This window comes from Phyllobates terribilis, unplaced genomic scaffold (assembly GCF_046119375.1).
Source record: "Phyllobates terribilis strain yellow unplaced genomic scaffold, ASM4611937v1 Scaffold_567__1_contigs__length_1068694, whole genome shotgun sequence".
Taxonomy (NCBI): Eukaryota; Metazoa; Chordata; class Amphibia; order Anura; family Dendrobatidae; genus Phyllobates; species Phyllobates terribilis.
Genome location: NW_027363327.1, coordinates 967,904 through 992,263, shown reverse-complemented (window position 1 = coordinate 992,263; position 24,360 = coordinate 967,904).

Here is a 24,360-nt window from a genome sequence, read left to right as displayed (position 1 = left end):
CCAATATTACCAGATAGAAGGCAGAAATACCACCACACAGTGACCAGATCACATATTACCACCACATAGTGCCCAAATAATGCCACATACAAGGCACAAATACCGCCACACCATGACCAAAGCACATAATATCACCACATAGTGATCAAATGCTACCAGATACAAGGTATAAATACTGACACACCATGAGACCACATATTACCACCACATAGTGACTGAATAATACCACATAGAAGGGACAAATATCGTAATGTCATGACCAAAGCACATAATGCCACCACATAGTGACAAATAATGCTAAAATAATAAAAATGTAAAAAAGCTCAGTATATTGGGTCAGTGTACAGGTTATACAGTGATCACCAGTGACATTATACACAGGAGTTCTGTATATAGTGTACAGGTTATACAGTCATCACTAGTGACATTATACACAGGAGCTCTGTATATAGTGTCAGTGTACAGGTAATGCAATGATCACCATTGATATTATACACAGGAGCTCTGTATATAGTGTACAGGTAATACAGTGATCACCAGTGACATTATACACAGGAGCTCTATTTATTGTGTCAGTGTACAGGTAATGCAATGATCACCATTGATATTATACACAGGAGCTCGGTATATAGTGTACAGGTAATACAGTGATCACCAGTGACATTATACACAGGAGCTCTGTATATAGTGTCAGTGTGTGTGTGTATAGGTAATACACATACTCACCAGTGATGTCTCTAGGTGAAGTTCTTTATCTGCAGACCGATATATCACATCTTCTATACAGGACTTATATCTGCAGAAAATAACATAGTTAGCTATAACTAATCACTTCCAGAGCACAATCCACACTTTTCCCAAGATTTCTACACTGCATGAAATGACAAAAAAGCAACATAGTGCCGCACTACACAGTAAAAATAAAACACAAAATACATTTAGGGACTCCATCTTTAATAAAAAAAAAAAAATCATGAGAGATCAGAGATTATGGGGCCCAGTCAGGGATCGTACATAGAAATCATGTGGTCCAGTCAGAGGCGTATATAGAAATCATGGGGCCAATCAGGTTAGGGGTGTACATAGAGATCATGGGGCCCAGTCAGCAGTGTACATAGAGATCATGGGGCCCCGTCAGCGGCGTACATAGAGATCATGGGGCCCCGTCAGCGGTGTACATAGAGATCATGGGGCCCAGTCAGCGGCATACATAGAGATCATGGGGCCCAGTCAGCGGCGTACATAGAGATCATGGGGCCCAGTCAGCGGTGTACATAGAGATCATGGGGCCCAGTCAGGGATCGTACATAGAGATCATGGGGCCCAGTCAGCGGCGTACATAGAGATCATGGGGCCCAGTCAGCGGCGTACATAGAGATCATGGGGCCCAGTCAGCGGCGTATATAGAGATCATGGGGCCCAGTCAGGGATCGTACATAGAGATCATGGGGCCCCATGAGGTGAGGCTCTCACCTCCCCAGTATGGTGTCCTCAGGGAGCTCTCACAGGGCATCACAGGCCTTAGTATGAAGCAATACTAGAAGACTTGTGGAATTGCTTCATACTAAGGCCTGTGATGCCCTGTGGGAGCTCCTGAGGGCACCATACTGGGGAGGTGAGATCCTCACTTGGCAGTAGTAGGAGCAGCATCTCCATAGTGTGGCATTCACATCACACTACATGCTGCACTGTACAGGACTCCCAGCCGGCAGCAGGACAGATGAGGAGGTAACTGTCTGGGACCAGCGCCGGACTGGAGTACCTGGGGCCCACCAGGAAAAAATCAATCTTGGGACCCACCAGCACCATGCAGTTACCGTATATAGGAATAACATAAGTCCACAAACTCTTTCAAAATGAATCAACTTTATTAACCAATAAATCTCTGCTGCTGTGTAGTAGTCACAACACAGGGAGAGGTTAAACATCCAAGTATTTAATATGTATTGCAAATAAAGAATGTCCCCATTCTTAATATCCGAAAAAACAAATGACTGACAACAATCCACTATACCTAGACTAATAATACCATATAGAAGAGAGAAATACCGCCACACCATGACCAGAACACATACCACCACATAGTGATCAAATACTATCAAGTACAAGGTATATATACTGCCACACCATGAGAAGACCACATATTACCACAACATAGTGACTGTCTGAATAATACCACATACAAGGGACAAATACAGCCACGCCATGACCATGGCACATAATGGCACCAGATAGTGACTGATAATGAAAATGTAAAAAAGCTCTGTATATAGAGTCAGTGTACAGATAATGTAGAGATTATCACTGACATTATACACAGGAGCTTTGTGTATAGTGTCAGTGTACAGGTAATACAGGGATCACCAGTGACATTATACACCGGAGCTCTGTGTATAGTGTCAGTGTACAGGTAATACAGTGATCATCAGTGACATTATACACAGGAGCTCTGTATATAGAGTCAGTGTACAGGTAATACAGGGATCACCAGTGACATTATACATAGGTGCTCTGTATATAGTGTCAGTGTACAGGTAATATAGTGATCACCAGTGACATTATACACAGGAGCTCTGTGTATGGTGTCAGTGTACAGGTAATACAGGGATCACCAGTGACATTATGCACAGGAGCTCTGTATATAGTGTCAGTGTGTGTGTGTATAGGTAATACATGGATCACCAGTGACATTATACACAGGAGCTCTGTATATAGTGTCAGTGTACAGGTAATACAGTGATCACCAGTGACATTATACACAGGAGCTCTGTATATAGTGTCAGTGTAGAGGTAATACAGGGATCACCAGTGACATTATGCACAGGAGCTCTGTATATAGTGTCAGTGTAGAGGTAATACAGGGATCACCAGTAACATTATGCACAGGAGCTCTGTATATAGTGTCAGTGTACAGGTAATACAGGGATCACCAGTGACATTATGCACAGGAGCTCTGTATATAGTGTCAGTGTACAGGTAATACAGTGATCACCAGTGACATTATGCACTGTAGCTCTGTATATAGTGTCAGTGTACAGGTAATACAGTGATCACCAGTGACATAATGCACAGGAGCTGTGTATATATTGTCAGTGTACAGGTAATACAGTGATTACCATTGACATTATACACAGGCGCTCTGTATATAGTGTCAGTGTGTGTGTATAGGTAATACACATACTCACCAGTGATGTCTCTAGGTGAAGTTCTTTAACTGCAGACCGATATATCACATCTTCTATACAGGACTTATCTCTGCAGAAAATAACATAGTTAGCTATAACTGATCACTTCCAGAGCACAATCCACACTTTTCCCAAGATTTCTACACGCATGAAATGACAAAAAAGCAACATAGCACTGCACTACACAGTAACAGTGCTCCAGTGTCATTCTGTGCCTGCTCATCTGTCAGCAGACATATTTGTCTGATGGCAAAGATCTAACAGAGATGAAGACAGAAGACCTATGGATTACGTTGGAGTGAGGATTTTTCTTTATTAAAGATGGAGTCCCTAAAAGTGTTTTATTTTTAATTAAAAAAAAAAAAATTCTGTCTTTTTTTTTCTGTTTACTAGAAATTGATGGTGGCTATGTCTAATTTGGCGTGAAACCATGAATTTCGGGCTTAGTACCAGCTGATAATGCAAAGCTGGCCTGGTACTAACCCTATTATTACCCAGGGTGCCACTCACCACCAGGGCCGCTGGAAGAGCCGGGTAAAGCACCTGGAAATGGTGCCATGATGAATGCGCCATTTTCAGGGGTGGCTGTGGGCTGCGATTTTCAGCGAGGAGGGCCAAGAACGCTTGGGTCTTACCATGCTGCGAATCCCAGCCTCCAGCTGCCTTGTTTTATCTGGCTGGTGATCAACATATGGCGGGAAAAAAAAAAGTTACGTTTAAAACAAATATTCGGCTTCTCTGTCTTTTGATCGCCAGCCAAGGTAAAGCCAGGCAGCTGGGGGTGGCAGTACGTAGCGGTCTGCTTTATCTGCGGTGAGAATCAAAAATTCTGCGGAGTGCTACATCGTTTAAAAAAATTTATTTTCACACTTCTATATGTGACAGACCCAACAGCCAATTGCAGATGCTGTCAAAGAGGATGGGCTTCTGTGATTGGCTGTTTGAGTAATGTACAATCAGCCCATACATTCTAGTATGGTACTATGTATGGGCAGCTTTCAGGTTACTCAAGCAGCCAGTCACAGACGCCCATTCTCTGTGTCAGCGTCTGTGATTAGCTGTTGGGACTGTCACATATAGAAGTGTGAAAATAAATAAATAATAAAACAAAAATGACATAGCACTCTGCAGAAATTTTGATTCTCAGCGCAGATAGAGGTGGCAGCCCGTAGCTGTCTGCTTTATCTGCCTGGTTTTACCTTGGCTGGTGATCAAAAGTCAGGAAAGCCAAATGCTTTTTTTATTTAAAAAAAAATGCGTGGGCTCCTGCCATATTTTGATCGTCAGTCTGGTAAAACCAGGCAGCTGGGATTCTCAGCATGGTAAGGCCCAAGCATTCTGGGCCCCCCACGCTGAAAACGGCAGCCCGCAGCCACCCCTGGAATTGGTGCATTCATCGTAGCGCCATTTCCAGGCACTTTATCCGGCTCTTCCAACGGCCCTGGTGGGGGGTGGCACGCTGGGTAATACTGGGGTTAGTACCAGCTTTGTATTATCAGCTGGCACTAAGCCTGAAATTCATGGAGTCACGCCAAACTACACATGGCCACCATGAATTTCTAGTAAACAGAAAAAAAAAAAAACAACTAAGAATTTTTTTTTAATAAAAATAAAACACAAAACACATGTAGGGACTCCATCTTTAATAAAAAAAAACAAAATCCTCGCTCTGACATAATCCACGGATTTTCTGTCTCCAGCTCTGCTACATCTTTGCCATCAGACAAATATGCCTGCTGACAGAGATGAGCAGGCACAGAATGACACTAGAACCCAGTTGTCAGAGAAGTGCTCAGCTGGCCTCCAGCCGCCGACCATGTTTTCCTGTGCGTTGCAAATAATGCATACTTTCAAACGCATGCCTATTTTTGCAATGCAAGTCTACGGTACATTGCGTCTGCGCTGATTTACAACGGATGCGTTGTAACGCACAGCATAAACGCAATGATAACCCAGCCTAACAGCAGCGAGAAGGGGAGACGGAGCCCTGGAGACGCCTAGTCAGTCTACTGGTGGTACTATCATGCCCATTGCCCAGTATGTACTGCCAGCCTCTGTGGTATTAGCATTCAAGCTCACATGGCATGTCCAGCCAGGCAATGGGCATGCATGATGGTACCACCAGTGGTTGTATGTCTTGCCAGCCTCTGTGGTAATATCATGCCCACCCAGCATGTCCTGCCAGCCCCTGGTGATAGTACATGCTGCTGGGTATAGTACCAGTAACCAGAGACTGGCAGCAGGACATGCTAGGCAATGGGCATGATGATGCTAGTATTTACTGCCGGCCTCGGCCAGGGGTCCTCCCAGTCACACCCCCCGCTTTTCATACTGAAGCGTCGAGATGAGCTGCAGCCGCTGCCTGGAAGCAGTCCCAGGGCGATGACGTCATCACACTGAGACTGACTTCCTGCGCACGCGCCGGCAGTGTCGCGCTGCGCAGAGGAGGCAGAGGGCCCATCGCTAATCATATCGGCAGTGCTGCGAACCGGGGGGGGGGGGGGGCTCTGTTCTCTGTACAGGCCCAGGGGGTGTAGAGGGGCGGGGCTTGGGGGCGGGGCCATCGGGACCCGGGGGTTTTCCCGATCCTCCGGTGGGCCAGTCCCCCCTGCAGAGGGGCATATGTATACATGCAGGTCGGGCACATCCCAGTGGTGCAGACACATCCACACTGCACCCTGTATACTTGTGCACTGCCGTCTGCTGCAGTGGTAGGAGCCGCCTGAATGCATCTTCTTCCTGCCGGAGAGGAGCTTGTGGGCCTGTGCGGTGAGGAGGTGGACGCTGCGCACCTCCTGAGAAGTATATGGCACTCCATGTATCTGTGCACATAGTATACCACTCTAGTGTATAGCAGAAAGGAGACATCGACCAGAAGAGTCCAGGCATGTGGGTGATGCTAATAATTATTATATTGATAACCAGGTGGAAGAGGAGGAAATGCAGAAAAAGGGGGGAATTAACTATACGCAAAGGGGACGTCGAGACAGGAATTACAATTAACACCAGTGGGAATGGATCATGATTAGAACAGCAAAGGGATAATACAGAGAATCAAGCCACAAATTAATCCAGTATATAAAAATATATATACATATCATTAGTTAGATATATCTGTACATATGATTGTTTAATTATCATAAACTTTACATAAAGTGCAAGTGCCTCCAAAGAATAAATCTACATAAATTATATATCTCATATGTGAACAAATACAGGTGTTTCTCACTAAATTAGAATATCATCAAAAAGTTATTGTTTATTTCTGTTCTTCAATGCAAAAAGTGAACCTCATATATTATATAGAGTCATTACAGAGTGATCTATTGTTTATTTCTGTTAATGCTGATGATTATGGCTATACGAGTTTCACTTTTTGTATTGAAGAACTGAAATAAAGTAACTTTTTGATGATATTCTAATTTAGTGAGATGCACCTGTGTATGTATATATACAAGGGCTGGTCCCTTATTATTTGGAGGTCGGTGTGAATCCTGTAGAGAGTAGTGCACTATGTGCTGTTGACAGATATGTATTTGTATCCACTTTAAGCGTTTTTAGAAAAGGTGACCACATGTGCATTGTACTCACGCTATAGCAGATGCAGATCCCACTCCTGAATGGCGTCCACCCCGACGTATGTTTCGGCTTCTTGTCTTCGTCAGGGGGTGGCATCATTTGAAAAGAGCTAAGAGTTAAACGGCCAACTATAGCCAATCAGGATGGAGGTATGTCTCCACCAACCAATGGGTGCTGAGGAGGCGTGGCGCGATACACAACGTGCACCAACGCTACGAGGCAACTACGGCGACATGTGACCTGTGACGCTGCGATCACGTGATGGAGACACTTGATCGGGGGTCACGGGGCACATATAGACACAGTCGGGGAGGATGATGTGGAGACGTTCATGCGTATCGCCTCTTCAGCAGACATCTAATCTACTGATTGAGTGTGGATATATCGGATAAAGTGGAAAATCTTCTTAATTTATAATGATGGATAACGAGTATAGGTTATATATTACAGCAATACACAGGAATAGGGGGTAGTGAGTGTTACACGTATATAAGAATATAAAGAATATCATAAATTATGTGTGATCAGGTGATAAATAAATAATATATACTGTATATTATACGGATATTAGTCCCCATATACAATACAAAGATTAATGAATTAGACTAAAAATAACCATTATAATAGATGGAGAAAAAGGGGGAATAAATACTAAGTCATTATTAAAGGGGTTTTCCCACAAACAAAAGTTCATTGTCTGTGTCTGACCCTGTACGGAACATACCACAGCTCCTGGGCAGGGGGGGAGCAAAAGACAATACAGACATTACAGCCGGGGATCGCAGAGGATTCATTTTCTGAGGTAAAACATTTCACTGCCTGATTTAAACTATATTTTCCCTCACAAAATGAATCCTCTGTTATTCCCTGCTGTAATGTCTGTATACTCCTTTGCTTCCTCCCCTTCTCAGGAGATGTGGTATGATCAGACCATGTTCTGTACACCATCAGACACAGCCATTCATTACAATTACTTTTGTTTGTGGGAAAACCCCTTTAATACATATATCGAAATCGTGAAAATCAATAGTGAATATGTTTATATTTATGTTTATGTTTATATAAATATATAAAAATGCAGTGACATGTGAACAATAAATAAAGGGTGAAAAATATATAAAATATATATAAAAGAAAAAAAATGTATAAAATAATAGAATATCAGTGACATGTGACCAATTAATAAAGGGGAAGGGAAGGAAAAAAAGGAGGGGAGAGGTGTGGACGGGAGGGTTGGGGAGGGGGAAAAGGTGAACGTGAGGAAAAACTAAAAAGATAATATTAATACATATATATACTGTAGAGAATTGTACTCAGCCGTGTTAGAGGTAGGCACAGGATACTGTTTCTTTAAAAATGTCCAAGGCAAGTTTATTCAGACCTCATAAACCGCACTTGGAAAGTAAACAAAAGACAGCCTTGTCCGGCACAAAGTAACAAAATAGAGCATAACTAGTCCATACAATACAGCAGGTTCACCTGCTCACGGTCAGTGTCCTGTAGCACAGACACGCTGGAGGTCTCCACACCTCCAGCCACAGACACTGAATGAGAAACTCTGTCTCCATTTTATACACAGGCCCTTGGGTGGGGATATGTGAGCAGCCAATCCTTCCCAACTCTAATGACTGCTCGTAAAAACCAGCCCAATTAACTCTCTCCGGGTTTATATCACCAAAGCTACTAACCTTGGTAACGCATATCTCCCCTCAAGGACCTGTCCGGCAGCCATCTTAAAGTACATAATAACATAACAACGTAATTCTTTTATTAATATCCATATGTGTACTCTCTTAGTGTTTACACTATAGTATAAAGAATAATACAGACATCAGCTGTTATACATTATACACACTGTCATATATCTGTATATATATACAATGTGTATAATGTATAACAGTATATCAAATCAGTCAGTCATATAAATCACATATTATCCTGTATGTGTGAGGGCCTGTGCAGACGTTGCAGATTTTTCTGCACAGATTTGTCACAAAACCTGAAGGGTTTCCGGATGTCAGCAGAGTGAAAGAGAATCCTGAAGTCTCATGCACATGTTGCTTATTTTTTCCTTACAGATTTAAATCTGCAGCATGTCAATTCTTTCAGAGTTTTTGCTGCAGATTTCACCCATACTAATGGGTGAGAAGAAGAACAGTGCACAGTGACAGGAATCTACTGAGCATATATCAGAATTAACAACCAACACATGCTCGGTAAAGCAGGGACTAGCCCAGCCCCCGAAACGGAGGCCACTAATGACGCTTCATTTCAGGGAGTGGACAAAGGCTGTGGCAATGACTGTAGCCTCTGCCCCCTGATGACGATTCGTTTCATCATCAAAGAGAAAGTAATATAAATAAATCAGAGTAGTGAGGGAAGGATAGGGAATTTTAAATTAAAGTATATTAGAAAAAAAGATCAGATTATGACATTAAATAGCTAGAGATTTAGGAGTAAAATAAAATTTGGTTTTGGAGGCTGCTCAGTGCAGTCATCCAATATTTACTCACAGTTCTTAGACAGTCCACAGGTGCACTGTACTGGTGCAAGCCTCCCGCGTCGCGCCACGTTCACCGGTCAGGGGTTCCATCCTTCCTCAGGCAGTTCGGGTGTACCTGGCAGAACCCCACTTTCTTATGTACCTCTCTAGACCGACTTCACGCTGGGTCTTACTCCATCCTGCCCTGCGCTTCCCACTGTGAATCCTGTTCGGGTGGCTGCGAGGTCTCCCCTGTCCGTCGGATTTGCACAGACCTGCTTGGCCTTACTTGGATTGAAGTGGGGGTTTGGCTCCTGGCTATAGAAGTCAGAAGCCTCCGGTTTTTCCAGCCGAGGCCTGTAGCTGCACGACTGGGCCAGGGGCCGGTCCCCTTCTTGCGGCCTAGATCCTTCTGACACTTGGCACGTTCGGGGTGTACGGGTGCCGCTTGCACTCGCCATACTCCCCTAGGATCCATTCTACAGAACAGAGCTTACTCCCTGCTCCCCTCCTGGGCCTCAGTCCTGGGCCTTGTAGTGGAGCAGAGCTCCTACAGAGACTCTGCTCCCAGACTGTTCCTCTGAACCACACTCCTCAACTCCCTGCCCTTGTTAAGATGTCTACCTTATTATATATCTACTGTATGAGTGCTCCCATAAACTACTTCCTCCACCCACACCCACTTCTGGTTCCCCCTATCTTTTGGTTCCCCCCACCCCAGCCAGGGTCAGGGCTCAGCAGAAAACTACATTGTTTCTTGCCCCTCCTGCTGGCCTGGGGTAGTGTGGTGTTGGATGTAGGTGTTGGGGTTCCGTGCAGCACTCCCTCCTTACCTGAGAGAAGGGAGACACGACACCTCTGGGTGAGGTGCAGTACCCCTGTGGCGACCGAACCCTCAGGGGCGCCACACTACTACATGGATGACTATGGAGATGCATTATACTTTATGGATGACTATGGGGCTGCATTATAGTACATGGATGATTATGGGCTGTGCATTATAATTTATGGATGACTATAGGGTGCATTAGGTTTTATGGATGACTATGGGGTGCATTATATTTTATGGATGACTATGGGGGTGCATTATAGTACATGGATGACTATGGGATGTGCATTATACGTTATGAATTACTATAGATTGTGCATTATAATTTACTTGCTTTTACCCGCGGCTTCGCTCCCGTGGAATTTGGTCTGCCACATTAAGTTTCGTGACAGATCATTTTAATAGTAAAAAAAATAATCTTAATAGTAAAAAAAAATAATCTTATTTAGTTACTCGTACATCCAAAATTTCAGATGTCTGACTCCAAAACTGACGGATTCCATACAATCTTTGAACCCCTATAATATTAAGAGGGAAACTCTTGAGGGTGGAATTATCAAAATTCCTTTCTTAGTGCTCATTTAAGCTATAATAGAACCTATCTGCAAATTTCAAGATGCTAAGTTCAGTGGTTTCGGCTGTGCGTTGACCGCTAGGTGTGTCAGTCAATCAGGTTTACAGTTTTATATAATCTTCGCCTGTATGGTGTGTTTATATAAAGTAGCCCTATGTCCTTCCCTAGGCTTGAAATTATCCATATCAAATTTCATCACAAACGGATTACTAAACACTGATTAATAAACAGGACGGACTGAAGTTACTTGCGTTTAATATTGTTCGTGTTAATAAAGAATTAGTATGTAATTGGAATAATGGACATCTGCATGTAATTTATCTATGTGTTTTTACTGCAATATACTCCTGTAAACTATGTTATTTGATTTCTTTCGTTCAGCGAAAATATGTAGATTTTGCGATTTAGAAACACGTGAGCAAGCTACGTATAGCTGACCGTGGGGAAAACAGGGCGTGCCTAAATGTATCCCCGCTACCTTCAAAGTTTGCCCTTGCGATTTATTGATGGTCATTGAAAATGCAACTTTAAGTGGGAACTGCAAACGTTTAAAATTAAAGGGTAAGTTATTGGGTATTATTGGGATGCGTGGTATAAGAATATTTTCACCCTTAGCTTCTCCAGTTAAAATTGTGGCCTTTACAATGTGCCCGCCTAGTTCAGTATCTCGCAATCTAGTGCCATTACATAATCTCGGGGCGTCCAAGTTGCGCATTAACAAAACGGGTATACCGACCTTTAATTCGAGCTTATGAGATGGGACCCCGGATAGCTCCAAAGAGTTAAGAAACTCCACTGGGTAGCTCGTACAGTCTTCAGATGACATGACTGTGTCGATGGAGTTGTAGGTTGTTGCATCGCTGGTTACTTGGTCCAAGATAATTTTATTGATTTTCGCAACTGTTTCATTTCTTGGTGCTAGTATAGTTCTTTCACATAGCCAATTTTCATCGTGGATGTTTTGTTGCAAATTTGGAAAAACTTGAGCAATAAGTGCGTCTTCCGAATTCACAACATGACAAAATTAGTTAGTGAATAGAACCATACCTTCTTCGTCAGTTTCGATTCGACCTTCACCGATCTCGAGCAGTTTCTCAGCGTACGCGCCCAACTCTAGATCACTGAATAACTGGACACGCATGTTGGTGGTGAGGTGCAGCTTTTCAACTTTGGTCCATAAATATGAGGATTTCAGACATGCGTTAATTTCGTCTGCTGCAGTGCCTCGCTCGATGACAGGCAAAGTTTGCCTAAAGTCCCCAGCCAATAAAACAACCACACCACCCATTATTGTTTGTTTACTGTGTAAGTCTTGTAGACAACGATCAAGAGCTTCGATGGCACGTTTGTGTGACATTGTGTACTCGTCCCACACGATTAGTTTGCACTGTTGCAACAGGAGGCCACGGACGCTGCTCTTGCTGATATTACACGATGGGGTTTCTTCGTTCACCAGATTAAGAGGTAATTTAAAGACTGAATGTGCCGTCCGTCCACCGCTTAGCAATGTTGCAGCAATTCCAGAGGAAGCCACAGCTAATGCAACGTTATGACCGCTACGAATTTTTGCTAAAAGTAAATTAAGCAAGAAAGTTTTTCCTGTACCACCCGGGGCATCAAGGAAAAAAAGTCCGCCTTCACCATTCTCAACTCGTCCTACTATTTTGTGATAAATCTCTCTTTGATCAGGTAGCAAACGTGGCTCAGTTTCGCAAATGTGAGCGTCTAACTGGTTGGTATCATAGCTTAGCTCTTTTATCAACTCGTTCGACAGCTCTCCTCTACGCCGCGGTGAGGGTAGACCAAAATCGGACAATTTCTTTCCAGAAATTATTAATATTTTGTCCTCAATAAGCCCCAACGCCTCATTGAAACAGAGATCATCGTTAACGTGGTCCATTCTTTCAAATCTGTGCATGATATCCTCTGATAACGCAGTTTTATACTTGTGCCAGAGTTGTAGAGGATTGGATAAACCGCAAGTGCATATCAATATGGCAAACAGCTCTCTTATTTGCGCCGGGGAGCGACATAGCACGGCCTCTTCTAAGGTGGTATCCCAGTGGTTATCATATTCCAACAACCCCATCTTCTCACACACCTGCCGAAAAGTTGCAAATTCTTGACCTTCAAATGTTTTTAAATCCGAGAAGTTGGTTGGACCCCTTATTACATTCAGCAGCATACGCAAGCAATAACATTCAAAATTGCTAACGTGCACCGTGTAAATGCGACCTAGAGCATCTCCTGCCTTCACACCTGGCCAGCCATCGACAGGTGTTCCTTGTAAACGACGTTTCCATTGCTTCCGAGCCACATTCCAAGTATAGTAGCGAGGCACGTCAATGTAAAGTAATGTTTTTGCAAACGTATCACTTTGGCACAACAGGAAAAATGCAGTTAGTGTAGTTTTAGGTGGTGCTTCTAATCTCTCTCTAAAATTATTTTCCGTAAAGTAAACCCTCTCGCTATTGGGTAAATGAATCGCGAGATGAGTGACGGTTGGGTGTCTCTCGTGCAGAGGCAGACCTAAGATCCGCCACGCTGCTTCGTTACTACTAACATATCGGCCGGTTCTAAAGGTCTGCACCTCATCTCTTGGGTCAATGTTAACATTCCCTTGCTGGCGGATGTTAAAAATAGCCTGGTCGCTACCCTTATTAATATATTTACAAACATATTTTATCGCCTGTACCGTATTACAGAACTCTACATTTAAATGAGAATTAAAAAATTTTGATAAGAGTGGAGAATATGGGACCACCCAGCTATTGTCCACCAATATTTCCTGTGTTCCTCTACGGCTTTTTATAATCGTCGTGCGTCCACCATTCTCTGGTGCTCTGCGCCTGTACAAAGGATAACCTTTGTCATTGGTTTGAGTATCTTTTAAAAGCTTCCTCGGATATTTTTTTGTACATTTTCCTTCCTTCATGCATGGCGATGAAGAATTGAATGTACCACATGGCCCGTGAATCATATTCTTTGTCACTGTATCATAGAGCTTTTGATCGGTTTCTGGGTTTGGTATCTCAGCACATATGATTTCGTCAATTTGGTTCGGATGCAATTTTTCCTTTAACCACAGCAGTAAGTGCACATGAGGCAAACCTCGCTTTTGCCACTCGATCGAGTACATGAAGCATTGCATATCACCAAATATGTTACCTTTTGTAAGTAGAGCTACCAACTTCTGTACTTTTATTCTAAATACTCGGGCTGTTAAGTCATGTCTGTCCGTTGAATTTTGACCAGCCATAAGCTCTTTGGTGATTTCTGGCAAAGCGGGGTTGCAAGTCATTGTAATAAATAAATCAGGCCTCCCATAATTACGTACGTATGTGAACGCATCTTGTTTGTATTCGTGTAGGTATCTCGGGCTATTTAGAAATGATGACGGGAGAATCACCATCTGACCTAAGTTATTTGGATCCAAATCCGCATCATTTCTTATTGCATCTTGCAAGTGAATATAATTTTCTGCGCGCAGTTTTTTTTTATTTAAAGAAATGAACCTTAAGCGCTCACTTTCCATCTTTACATACATGTCGACCAGAAACTGATGAAGTAGGAGCCTACACTTAAGCATCAAATTAAAATTGCTGCGACGGACCATCAAGTGAAAGGCATAAAAATCTTTGCAGGACACCTCTTTGCTTGGTATTGCTTGTTTGGTAATTGGATTTATCTGAGGAATATCAATGCTGTACCCCTCTTGTCCTTTCCAAAAAATTATTGGGTACTTGAGAGCGTCATAGAATCTATGTGTATCGGGAACCCTAGTGAGCATGCCATCGCGCGGCTGCACAACAATGTCCCGAGACATAGTTTGTTCGCTACTAACTATTACAGCAGCTATTTCATTTGTAGTAGGGGCATTGAATCGTCTCTCATGTTGACCACGTGGTACACGGTCTGGGTGAATCACTACTTTGAAATGATCGTCATTGATCATTCTGTCTCTAGCCGTTTTAAATTCATGCACCAAAATGTTGTGGTCGTGAAGTACTCGTTGTAATTTTTTAACTATGTTTCTATCTACGCTTTGCACGCACTCAGTACGCCTGTTGATTTGTTCTTCTTCGTCACCTATGAAATAAACTTGTAAAAATTGTGGTTGCGAAATGGACGTAGGAATTAAAGAACCGATACGGTGGTATACTTGTCCTTGTGTTGTAAAGGTCGGGCAAAACCCTGGCATTGAGACAATTTGATCTGCTCCAAAATACGTCATATGAAAGCACATGTTGTATTTTCTTATATTATTTAGAAAAAGGCGAGATTCATCAGTTTCATTAGATAAAAGCTCTTTTAAAGGTTGAACTGGCTCGTCTATATAAGGAAGAGCTACTTTCCCGCCCAAACAACACATACCTGCTGCTTCCTCTTTCCACTTAAGAGCTCCGCAATATTTGCAATCTATGGTCATTGCTTCTATTTTTATAAGCTTGTGAGTTTCATAATCAAGAGTCTCGTCATACTCAAATGCAGCTTTATTAAACAATATCCATGTATTTCTTGTAAATGTTTGACGCCGCTGTGCTGCCCTTTCAGCAACAGTGCGTCTGCGAGATTCGGCCATTTCATAAGTTTCAGTGGCTCTTTGGGACGCCATGTAAGTCGCTTGCTGCTGACGTCGAGCTTGGGACTGTTCTGGAGTTTCAGCAGCCCATTGAGACGCCAGATACTCCTCATGCTGTTCATGTTGAGCTTGGGACTGTTCTGGAGTTTCAGCAGCCCGTTGAGACGCCAGATACTCCGCATGCTGTTCACGTCGGGCTTGGGACTGTTCTGGAGTTTCAGCAGCCCGTTGAGACGCCAGATACTCCGCATGCTGTTCACGTCGGGCTTGGGACTGTTCTTGAGTTTCAGCAGCCCGTTGAGATGCCAAAAACTCCGCATTCCGTTCACGTCCGGCTTGGGATTGTTCTGGAGTCTCTGCAGCTCTATGTGCCGCACAACGCACCGCCTGCTCAAGCCTTCGTTGCTCGGCTTGTTGAGACGTCTCATCACGTCTAATTATTTTCAGAGCTCGGGCTTTATTAGAGCTTTGGGAAAAGTTAGACTTACGCTTTCGCGGCATTTTTATAAGTGCTAATTACAAAATAGGTACTTAGTAAAGTTCAAACAAAATACTAAAACAATCTAATTAGTTATATTACGATCGCTGTACAGACGATATCAGTTGTATATGACTGGTCTATGAGGAGCAGCTGTGGCGCGGTTACCCATAGCAACCATTCCCAGTGCTCTGTGGGAGCTGAGAGCAGCCTGCTGGTGCTGTGGGTGACATGCTGCGCTGCACACACACAGGGCTGTGCTGCACACAGGAGGGGAGGACGCCATTTGTGTAGCGCTGCTGCCGGTGCTGTCAGGCTGCAGTGTGTGCATCCTCCATGGAGCCGCGCTCAGGTTACTGCCCCTCCCCGTGTGTGAGTCACTTCCCCTCCGCCCAGGTGAGGCGCTCGGAACTTTCCCGGCTGCAGCAGCTGGCGCAGGTGAGCGCATGTTTTATTATACGGTGTTATGTGGAGGGACAATGGCGGCGGGGACCCCCTGTGTGAGGACAATGACGGCCCGGTGCCCCCGGGCAACCTGCAGGAGGAAGCCTCACACTCCCCCCGGGCTGTGGGCGCGGGCAGGCCGTGCTGGGACGTGTAGTTCCCTAGTAACCTGTTCCTGACATATGGGCTGTTTTCTGGGCTATTTTTTTTTTTTTAAGTCTGAGAAAATGTCATAAATTATCCTTCTCCCTTCAGCTGTTTCCAGAGTGTAATGTATCAGGGTGAGCTCATGACTGACAGCTGCCAAAGTTTCTAGGAAATGTCAGTCCCTGGGGGTCGTGTGTGAACCCCCTGTGCCACACTTGTACCTGGCCACGGTATATGATCACCCCTGTATTCTGACTGTGGACAGGCGGCAACTGTGACCTCACTATACAATGATCCACTATGGGCAAATGATTGTATTATCAATCTCTTCTGACTGCTGTAAATCAGCCATTTAAATATCACCTGTGTATGTGTGTATATAAGAGTTTGATAAATATACTAAAAAGTTTGATAAATATACTAAAATGTGCATTGTAAAATAGTATCTAATTTAATTAAATTTATGGTTCACAATTTTGGTCATAGTGGCTTCCACATAAAAGGTAGATATATGCTGTCGCGGACTTTTATTTAGAACTATTCAAGACAAACAATTCTACGGTACATCATCTTTGTGTAACTCCAACGGTTTAGGCAGCGTACGCCAAGATAACTCTCAGAGGCCAGATTTTTTTCCGACTTAATTGACATGTATCGTTATATTACGACCAAAATTACATAAAATCATTACAAATTGTAGCCTATATGTTATTCCGATGTATAATCTATATTACTGTAAAGTTTCATGCAAATCCGTCCAGTAGTTTTTTCGTGAAAGAGTAACAAACATACATACTCACAAACTTTCGCATTTATAATATTAGTAGGATGTTAAAGTTTGTGACGCCACCTGTGGAATGCGGCTAAAGGGAGCGGCCGCTGTGGAGCCGTCCTCTGAAGCTGATGTTACTGCAGCAGGGATGGTGTGGCTCTCCACAGGAAGAGCTAGCTCCAGGGCAGTGTAGATGTTGTTGTAGGTTGCGCTGGGCGTTGTAGTGCAGGGAGTGATGGCGCTGCCAGAAACACAGACAAGGTGGTGCAGTCCTCTGGATCTTTACTCACGGTTATTGCAGTCCAAGTTACAGACGTCAAGGTAACTTCCCGTGCCGTGCAGCATTTACTCAGTGAGGGGTTCAGTCCACCCCCAGGTAACTCCGGAGTACATAGCAGGACCCCCTTCTGTGTCCTCCCTCTGGCTGTCTCCCTGAACCTCATACCAAGTGTCCCAGTCTAGTACCTGCGGGCCTTGGCGGGCGACGTCTGTTCCGTCCCCTGGGTCCTATATAGCTACCTTCCTGGTGAGACTGGTATGGAATGTTGGCTACTGGACATGAAATACTGCAGCCTCCGGTTTCTAGTTAAGACGTGCAATCTTCTACTAGTTGAGGGACCAGTTCCTTGTATGCAGCCTGACCCCTCCACCATATTTGGGCGTACGGGTGGCCTCTCGCACTGCCTGTACCCCTGGGATCCTTTCTTCTGGTTCCTGGAGCCTTCCTGCTCCCTCTCCTCTCCTTCTCTTCTTCCTCTCAGCCTTGGGCCTCACTGGCTAGGCCCGCCTCTGGAAAAGAGCTCCTACAGAGCCTCTGCTCCTGGCACTTTCCTCCTCAGACTAATCTGTCTTTCTAAGATGGTTTCTCTTTTTATATCTTCCTTCTATGTGCTCCCCTTAACTACGTCCTCCACCCACACCCCTTTACTAGGTTCCCCCCACCCCAGCCTTGGACCAGGGACTGTGCTCTCCCGTAGGAGCAATCTCGCCCCGCCCTCTGAAGTGTGGTGTAATGAATGCAGGTGTTAGGGTCCTGAGCTGTACTCCTTCCTTACCTGAGAGTGAGATACCACAGCTCTGGGTGAGATGCAGTACCTCTGTGGCGACCGAACCCTCAGGGGCGCCACATATATATGTGTGTGTGTATATAATATGTGTGTATGTATATAATATGTGTGTATGTATATAATGTGTGTGTGTATATATCTATATATACACAGCTCATTTTCATTTTCTCTGATTTTTCTCTTTATAGGTCTATTTTTGAGTAAAATGTACATTGTTGTTTTATTCTATAAGCTACTGACAACTTGTCTCTAAAAATCAAAGCTAAAAATTTTGTATTTATTTGCAGCAAATGAGAAATCGTCAAAATAATAAAAAAGAAACAGAGAACCAGAGAACCAGTGCTGTCAGACCTCAAATACTGCAAAGAAAACAAGTTCTTATTCATTTAGAAACAACAATACTCATGTTTTAACTCAGGAAGAGTTCAGAAATCAATATTTGGTGGAATAACCATGATTTTTAATCTCAGCTTTCATGCGTCTTGGCTGCTTTCTACCAGTCTTTCACGCTGCTTTTGGGTGACCTTACGCCACTCCTGGCACAAAAATGTAAGCAGTTCATCTTTGTTTGATGGCTTGTGACTATCCATCTACCTCTTGATTACATTCCAGAGGTTTTCAATAGGGTTCAGGTCTGGAGATTGGGCTGACCATGACAGGGTCTTGATGTGGTGCTCCTTCATCCACACATTGATTGACCTAGCTGTGTGGCATGGGGCATTGTCCTGCTGGAAAAAACAGTCCTCAGAGTTGGGGAACATTGCCTGAGCAGAAGGAAGCAAGTGTTTTTTCAAGGATAACCTTGTATGCGGCTTGATTCATACGTCCTTCGCAAAGATTAACCTGCCCAATTCCAGCCTTGATGAAGCATCCCCAGATCATCACCGATCCTCCACCAAATTTCACAGTGGGTGCAAGACACTGTGGCTTGTATGCCTCTCCAGGTCTCCGTCTAACCATTAGACGACCAGGTGTTGGGCAAAGCTGAAAATTAGACTCATCAGAGAAGATTACCTTACTCCAGTCCTCTATGGTCCAATCCTTATGGTCTTTGGCAAACTTCAGCCTGGCTCTCCTTTGCTTCTCATTGATGAAAGGCTTTTTTCTAGCTTTACATGACTTGAGGTCTCTAGGAGCCCGTTATGAACTGTTCTTGCCGTGCACTTCACCTCAGCTGCCATTTGCCATTCCTTCTGTAGGTCACTTGATGTCATCCTGCGGTTGCTGAGTGACATTAGAATAAGATGACGGTCATCCCGGTCAGTGGAGAGTCGCTTTCGCCCTCTGCCGGTCTGTAGCTTTGTTGTCCCCAATGTCTGCTGCTTGACCTTGTTGTAATGGACTGCCGTCTTTGAAATTTTAAGGATGGAGGCAACATGACGCTCACTGTATCCCTCTGCTAGAGAAGCCAGAATTGAGCCATTCTTTTCCTCACTCAAGACTTCTTTTCAACTCCTTTGGCATGGTTAAAAGTTAGTTTTTCATTCATATTACTTTTGTGCTATTCCTAGCACTTGTTTTGCCATCCAGCTTGTCCTATTGCAAGAGGATTGTGAAGCCCACAGCAGTGTTTTTTATCCTTTCCCTCGTTACATAAGATTTGGTTCAGGTGATCACCTAATCAGAAGCACATTAAGTAAAATGAGGTGGACTGTGGTTGGAATTCAACTGACGCTGGAATAGAATGGCTGTCAGACATGCAGAGATGGGGATTTTTTCCATTGATTTGAACAAAGGCAAACCGAGTCTAAAGTATGAATCTTTAGGCTCCATTGGCTCTGCTTTCAGATGTCTCATTTCAGACAGCACAATCCTGAATTTCAGGGATTCAGTTGTAAGCCTTGTGTAAAGACCTGAATGCAGCGCTGAATGTAGTGTGAATAGGTCCTTACATCCTACACCACCTCAGGGGATTGTTGTTATGGAGTATTGCCCCTGGGTGGCCGCAGTTATGACATCCACCAGGGCTCGCGGTCACCCACCCTAGCTTTGGTATTCTGGGGAGCTGGTATAATGAATGTCTGAGAAGAGCCCTAGAGAAGCAAGAACATTGGACAACCAAGATGTGGTGGCCTCAAGTCAGGTGTAGTGTGCAACAGGGCAAGACTTTCTACCTTGTATCTATTGTGTATGGGTATCGTGGTTGTGGGGGACTTCATGTGTCCAGTAACCATAGTGGATGCCCATTCCTAAACTAATCAAGGATTCCTGTGGACCTATTGAGCTAATAGAACCAGCAGTCAAATTAATGTCCCAAATTATCCCCACAAATTAATAACTAATAGGGAATTAGGTAATGCACACGGAGCATGATGCTTCGCACTTGTCTTTGGTTTGCTGCTGATTGCAGGAGCTTTATGGACTAGTTGATGTGCGGCCCCACAACTTGTCTATAGTAGATACCAGCCCCATCATCTTTTTTTCAACCTTTGTATGTGAGGACCCTGCACACGACTGATCCCATTTCCATACTTTTTCCATTAATAGCCGGTCATAATAGAGTAAACCAGAGATGTGGGTCATCCATTTCAGGTGTTGTAGGTGTTCTCAGTCTTCTGAAATCCCTTTAAAGAGAACCTGTCACTTTCCATAACGATGTAATTTTTTACCTGGTGTAAATGCCCCTGTTCTGAATACGGCGTTGCTTTTCTTGTGTTCCTGCCCCTCTGTCCCTCTTCCCTGGATGTAAATCATCTTTTTAGCCAAGTGGACTAAGAGTGGGATATATCAACCAATTCATCTCCACCCACCTGTCAGGCAGATATGTTACATCTCCTCAGATGGATGCCAGCTCTGCAGGTAATTATTTGACATAAAGAGGTTGTCCGGCACCACTCACATCTGCATTGGTGGTGAGCGACACTGATGACATTGCTCTGGGAGATACAAAACAGGACATGTACTTTATTAAAGGGAATCTGTCAGCAGATTTTTGCTACTTAATCTGAGAGCAGCATGATGTAGAGCAAGATATCCTGATTCCAGGGATGTGTCACTTATTAGGCTGTGTGTTGTAGTTTCAATACAATCCATGTTTTATCAACAGGAGATGATCACTGCCTGACTAGGTCTCAGGTACAGGCCAGTCAGGCTCATCTGTGTAACCCCGCCCTCACCACTGATTTGCAGTTTGTACACAGGAATCTGCCAGCGTGGGCGGGGTTACACAGGGCTTAACATTCTGAGCACTGCTTCATTTACAACAGCGAAAGCAGGGATTCTATCAAAACTGCACCAAGCAGTCTAGTAAGTGATACATCGCTGGAATCAGGCTCTCTGCCCCTACATCATGCTGATCTCGGATTACGTAGCAAAACCTTCTGACAGATTCCCTTTAACTTGAATTGTGTATCTGTCCTATCCTATTGCAATAACTATAGATGCAAGTCGGAAACGCATTTGCGGTTAAACATTATTCTGGTTAGGATCGCGACCTATGGTGATGTTTTTATATATTTTTTGCTACAAATAAACTCACAAGATTTTTAACCCTATCCTGACCCTGTAACACTATTTTCTTCGTTCTAATAAATAGGTGGAAAATTTGGCACAAATCCCTCCAAGTATCTGCTTTACTACCTATAGCCAGCCTTGGTAAATGGGCTATTGTGTTCATTTCTGAGTGAGGCCCTAGCTTTGTCTTGGGGCCCATGGCTACTTATTGCACCCTGTGACACCTATTTAGCCATTTTCCTGGGTTTCCTGCATTCTGCTTTGCTGTGATCTGGTCATCAGTCTTTCAGGTAGTGTGTTTTATAGGACCAATACAATATAAGTGCCCCCATCACAGAGACCGACCCCCAAAACACTGGTGATGTAACTTGGGCTGGAGTTATATGTGACCTGCTCTATGTACAGGTGCATCTCACAAAACTAGAATATTATCAAAAAGTTACTTTATTTCAGTTCCTCAATACAAAAAGTGAAACTCCTATATTATATAGAGTCATTACACACAGAGGGATCTATTATATAGAGTCATTACACACAGAGTGATCTATTTCACGTGTTTATTTCTGTTAATGTTGATGATTATGGCTTACAGCCTATGAAAACACAAAAGTCATTATCTCAGTAAATTATAATACTTTATAACAGCTTGAAAAATTATTTTAAAATCCGAAATATTGGCCTATTGAAATGTATATTCAGTAAATGCACTCAATACCTGGTCGGGGCTCCTTTTGCATCAATTACTGCATCAATGCGGCAATGTGGCATGGAGGCGATCAGCCTGTGGCACTGCTGAGGTGTTATGGAAGCCCAGGTGGCTTTGATAGCAGCCTTCAGCTCGTCTGCATTGTTGGGTCTGGGGTCTCTCATCTTCCTCTTGACAATACCCCATAGATTCTCTATAATAGATTCTCTATGGGGTTAAGGTCAGGCCAGTTTTCTGTCAATCAAGCACAGTGATACTGTTGTGTGTAAACCAGGTATTGGTACTTTTGGCCGTGTGGACAGGGGCCAAGTCCTGCTGGAGAATGACATTTCCATCTCCAAAAGCTTGTCTGCAGAGGGAAGCATGAAGTGCTCTAAAATTTCCTAGTAGACGGCTGCGCTGACTTTGGTCTTGATAAAACACAGTGGACCTACACCAGAAGATGACATGGCTCCCCAAACCATCACTGATGGTGGAAACTTCACACTAGACCTCCAGCAGCTAAACAAATGAAATGAAACAAATTAAAATTGGAACTCTGGGACCTTGTGGAGTGTCAATGACTGCCTTCTGGACATCTGTCAAGTCAACAGTCTTCCCCATGATTGCGGAGCCTACTGAAACAGACTAAGGGACTTTTTAAATGCTTAGGAAGCCTTTGCAGGTGTTTTTTGTTAATTATTTAAGTTTACTGAGATAATGACTGTTGTGTTTTCATTGGCTGTAAGCCATAACCATCAACATTAACAGAAATAAACACTTAAAATAGATCACTCTGTTTGTAATGACTCTATATAATATATGACTTTGACTTTTTATATTGAAGAACTGAAATTAACTTTTTGATGATATTCTAATTTTGTGAGATGCTCCTGTATGTAGCACCCTCTATACTCCCTGGTCCTGCAGCAGCTGCCATCATGTATACAGCAGATGAGACAGACACTTTATTATATGCCGGATCAGCCAAGTCTGGTTCTAGTTCTGGAATATTGAGCGTCAGCGTTCACTCTCATCATTGTTTCTGTAGGGTGAAGTCCACACAAATAAAACACACAACACAATATATTATTATTAATTTTTTTATTGGAATAGCAATAAGCCACATTGTAATAAAAATATTACTGGCCCTTTAATAAATTAAAGTTCACAATGACTCTCAGGTCAGGCCCGATAGAGACTACAGAACTTGCTGCGGATAGTGCAGACCTGATGAGAGCCACTGGAACCAAAGATCCAGAGGAAGGCGAAGAAAACCCCCTAGGGGGGAAAAAAAATTCCTTCCTGACCCCAGTTCTGGCGATCGGATATCTCCCTGGATCTTGTCTCTCCTGCTGCATATTGCTGTATATCTGTACGTCAGGGGCGGACACAGCCAGAAGAGGGCCCCTCTATCAGAACAGTATATCTAGCCCCGTGTCTGAACTGTTGGGCGGGCCGCCTCGGGCATGGCCCCGTGTCTGGACTGTTGGGCCGCCCACCTCGGGCCTGGCTTCGTGTCTGGACTGTGGGACTTCCCGCCTTGAGTCTGGACTGTTGGACCTCCTACTTCGGGTCTGGACAGTTGGGCCGCCCGCCTCGGGTCTGGACAGTTCCCCTCTATCAGTATATTGGCATAGCTCATCATAATGCACAATTCACCTGATTAGGAGGTGGTGGTGGCCCCTTTACATCTTGGGTCCCTGTGGAACTGCACATGTTGCACCAATTGGCCACCCTCCTCGGGTCTGGCCCCATGTCTGGACTGTTGGGCCGCCCGACTCGGGTCTGGACTGTTGGGCCGCCCGCCCTGGGTCTGGACTGTTGGGCCGCCCGCCCTGGGTCTGCTCTGTTGGGCCGCCCGCCCTGGGTCTGGACTGTTGGGCCCGTCCGCCCTGGGTCTGGACTGTGGGGCCCGTCCGCCCTGGGTCTGGACTGTGGGGCCCGTCCGCCCTGGGTCTGGACTGTGGGGCCCGTCCGCCCTGGGTCTGGACTGTGGGGCCCGTCCGCCCTGGGTCTGGACTGTGGGGCCCGTCCGCCCTGGGTCTGGACTGTGGGGCCCGTCCGCCCTGGGTCTGGACTG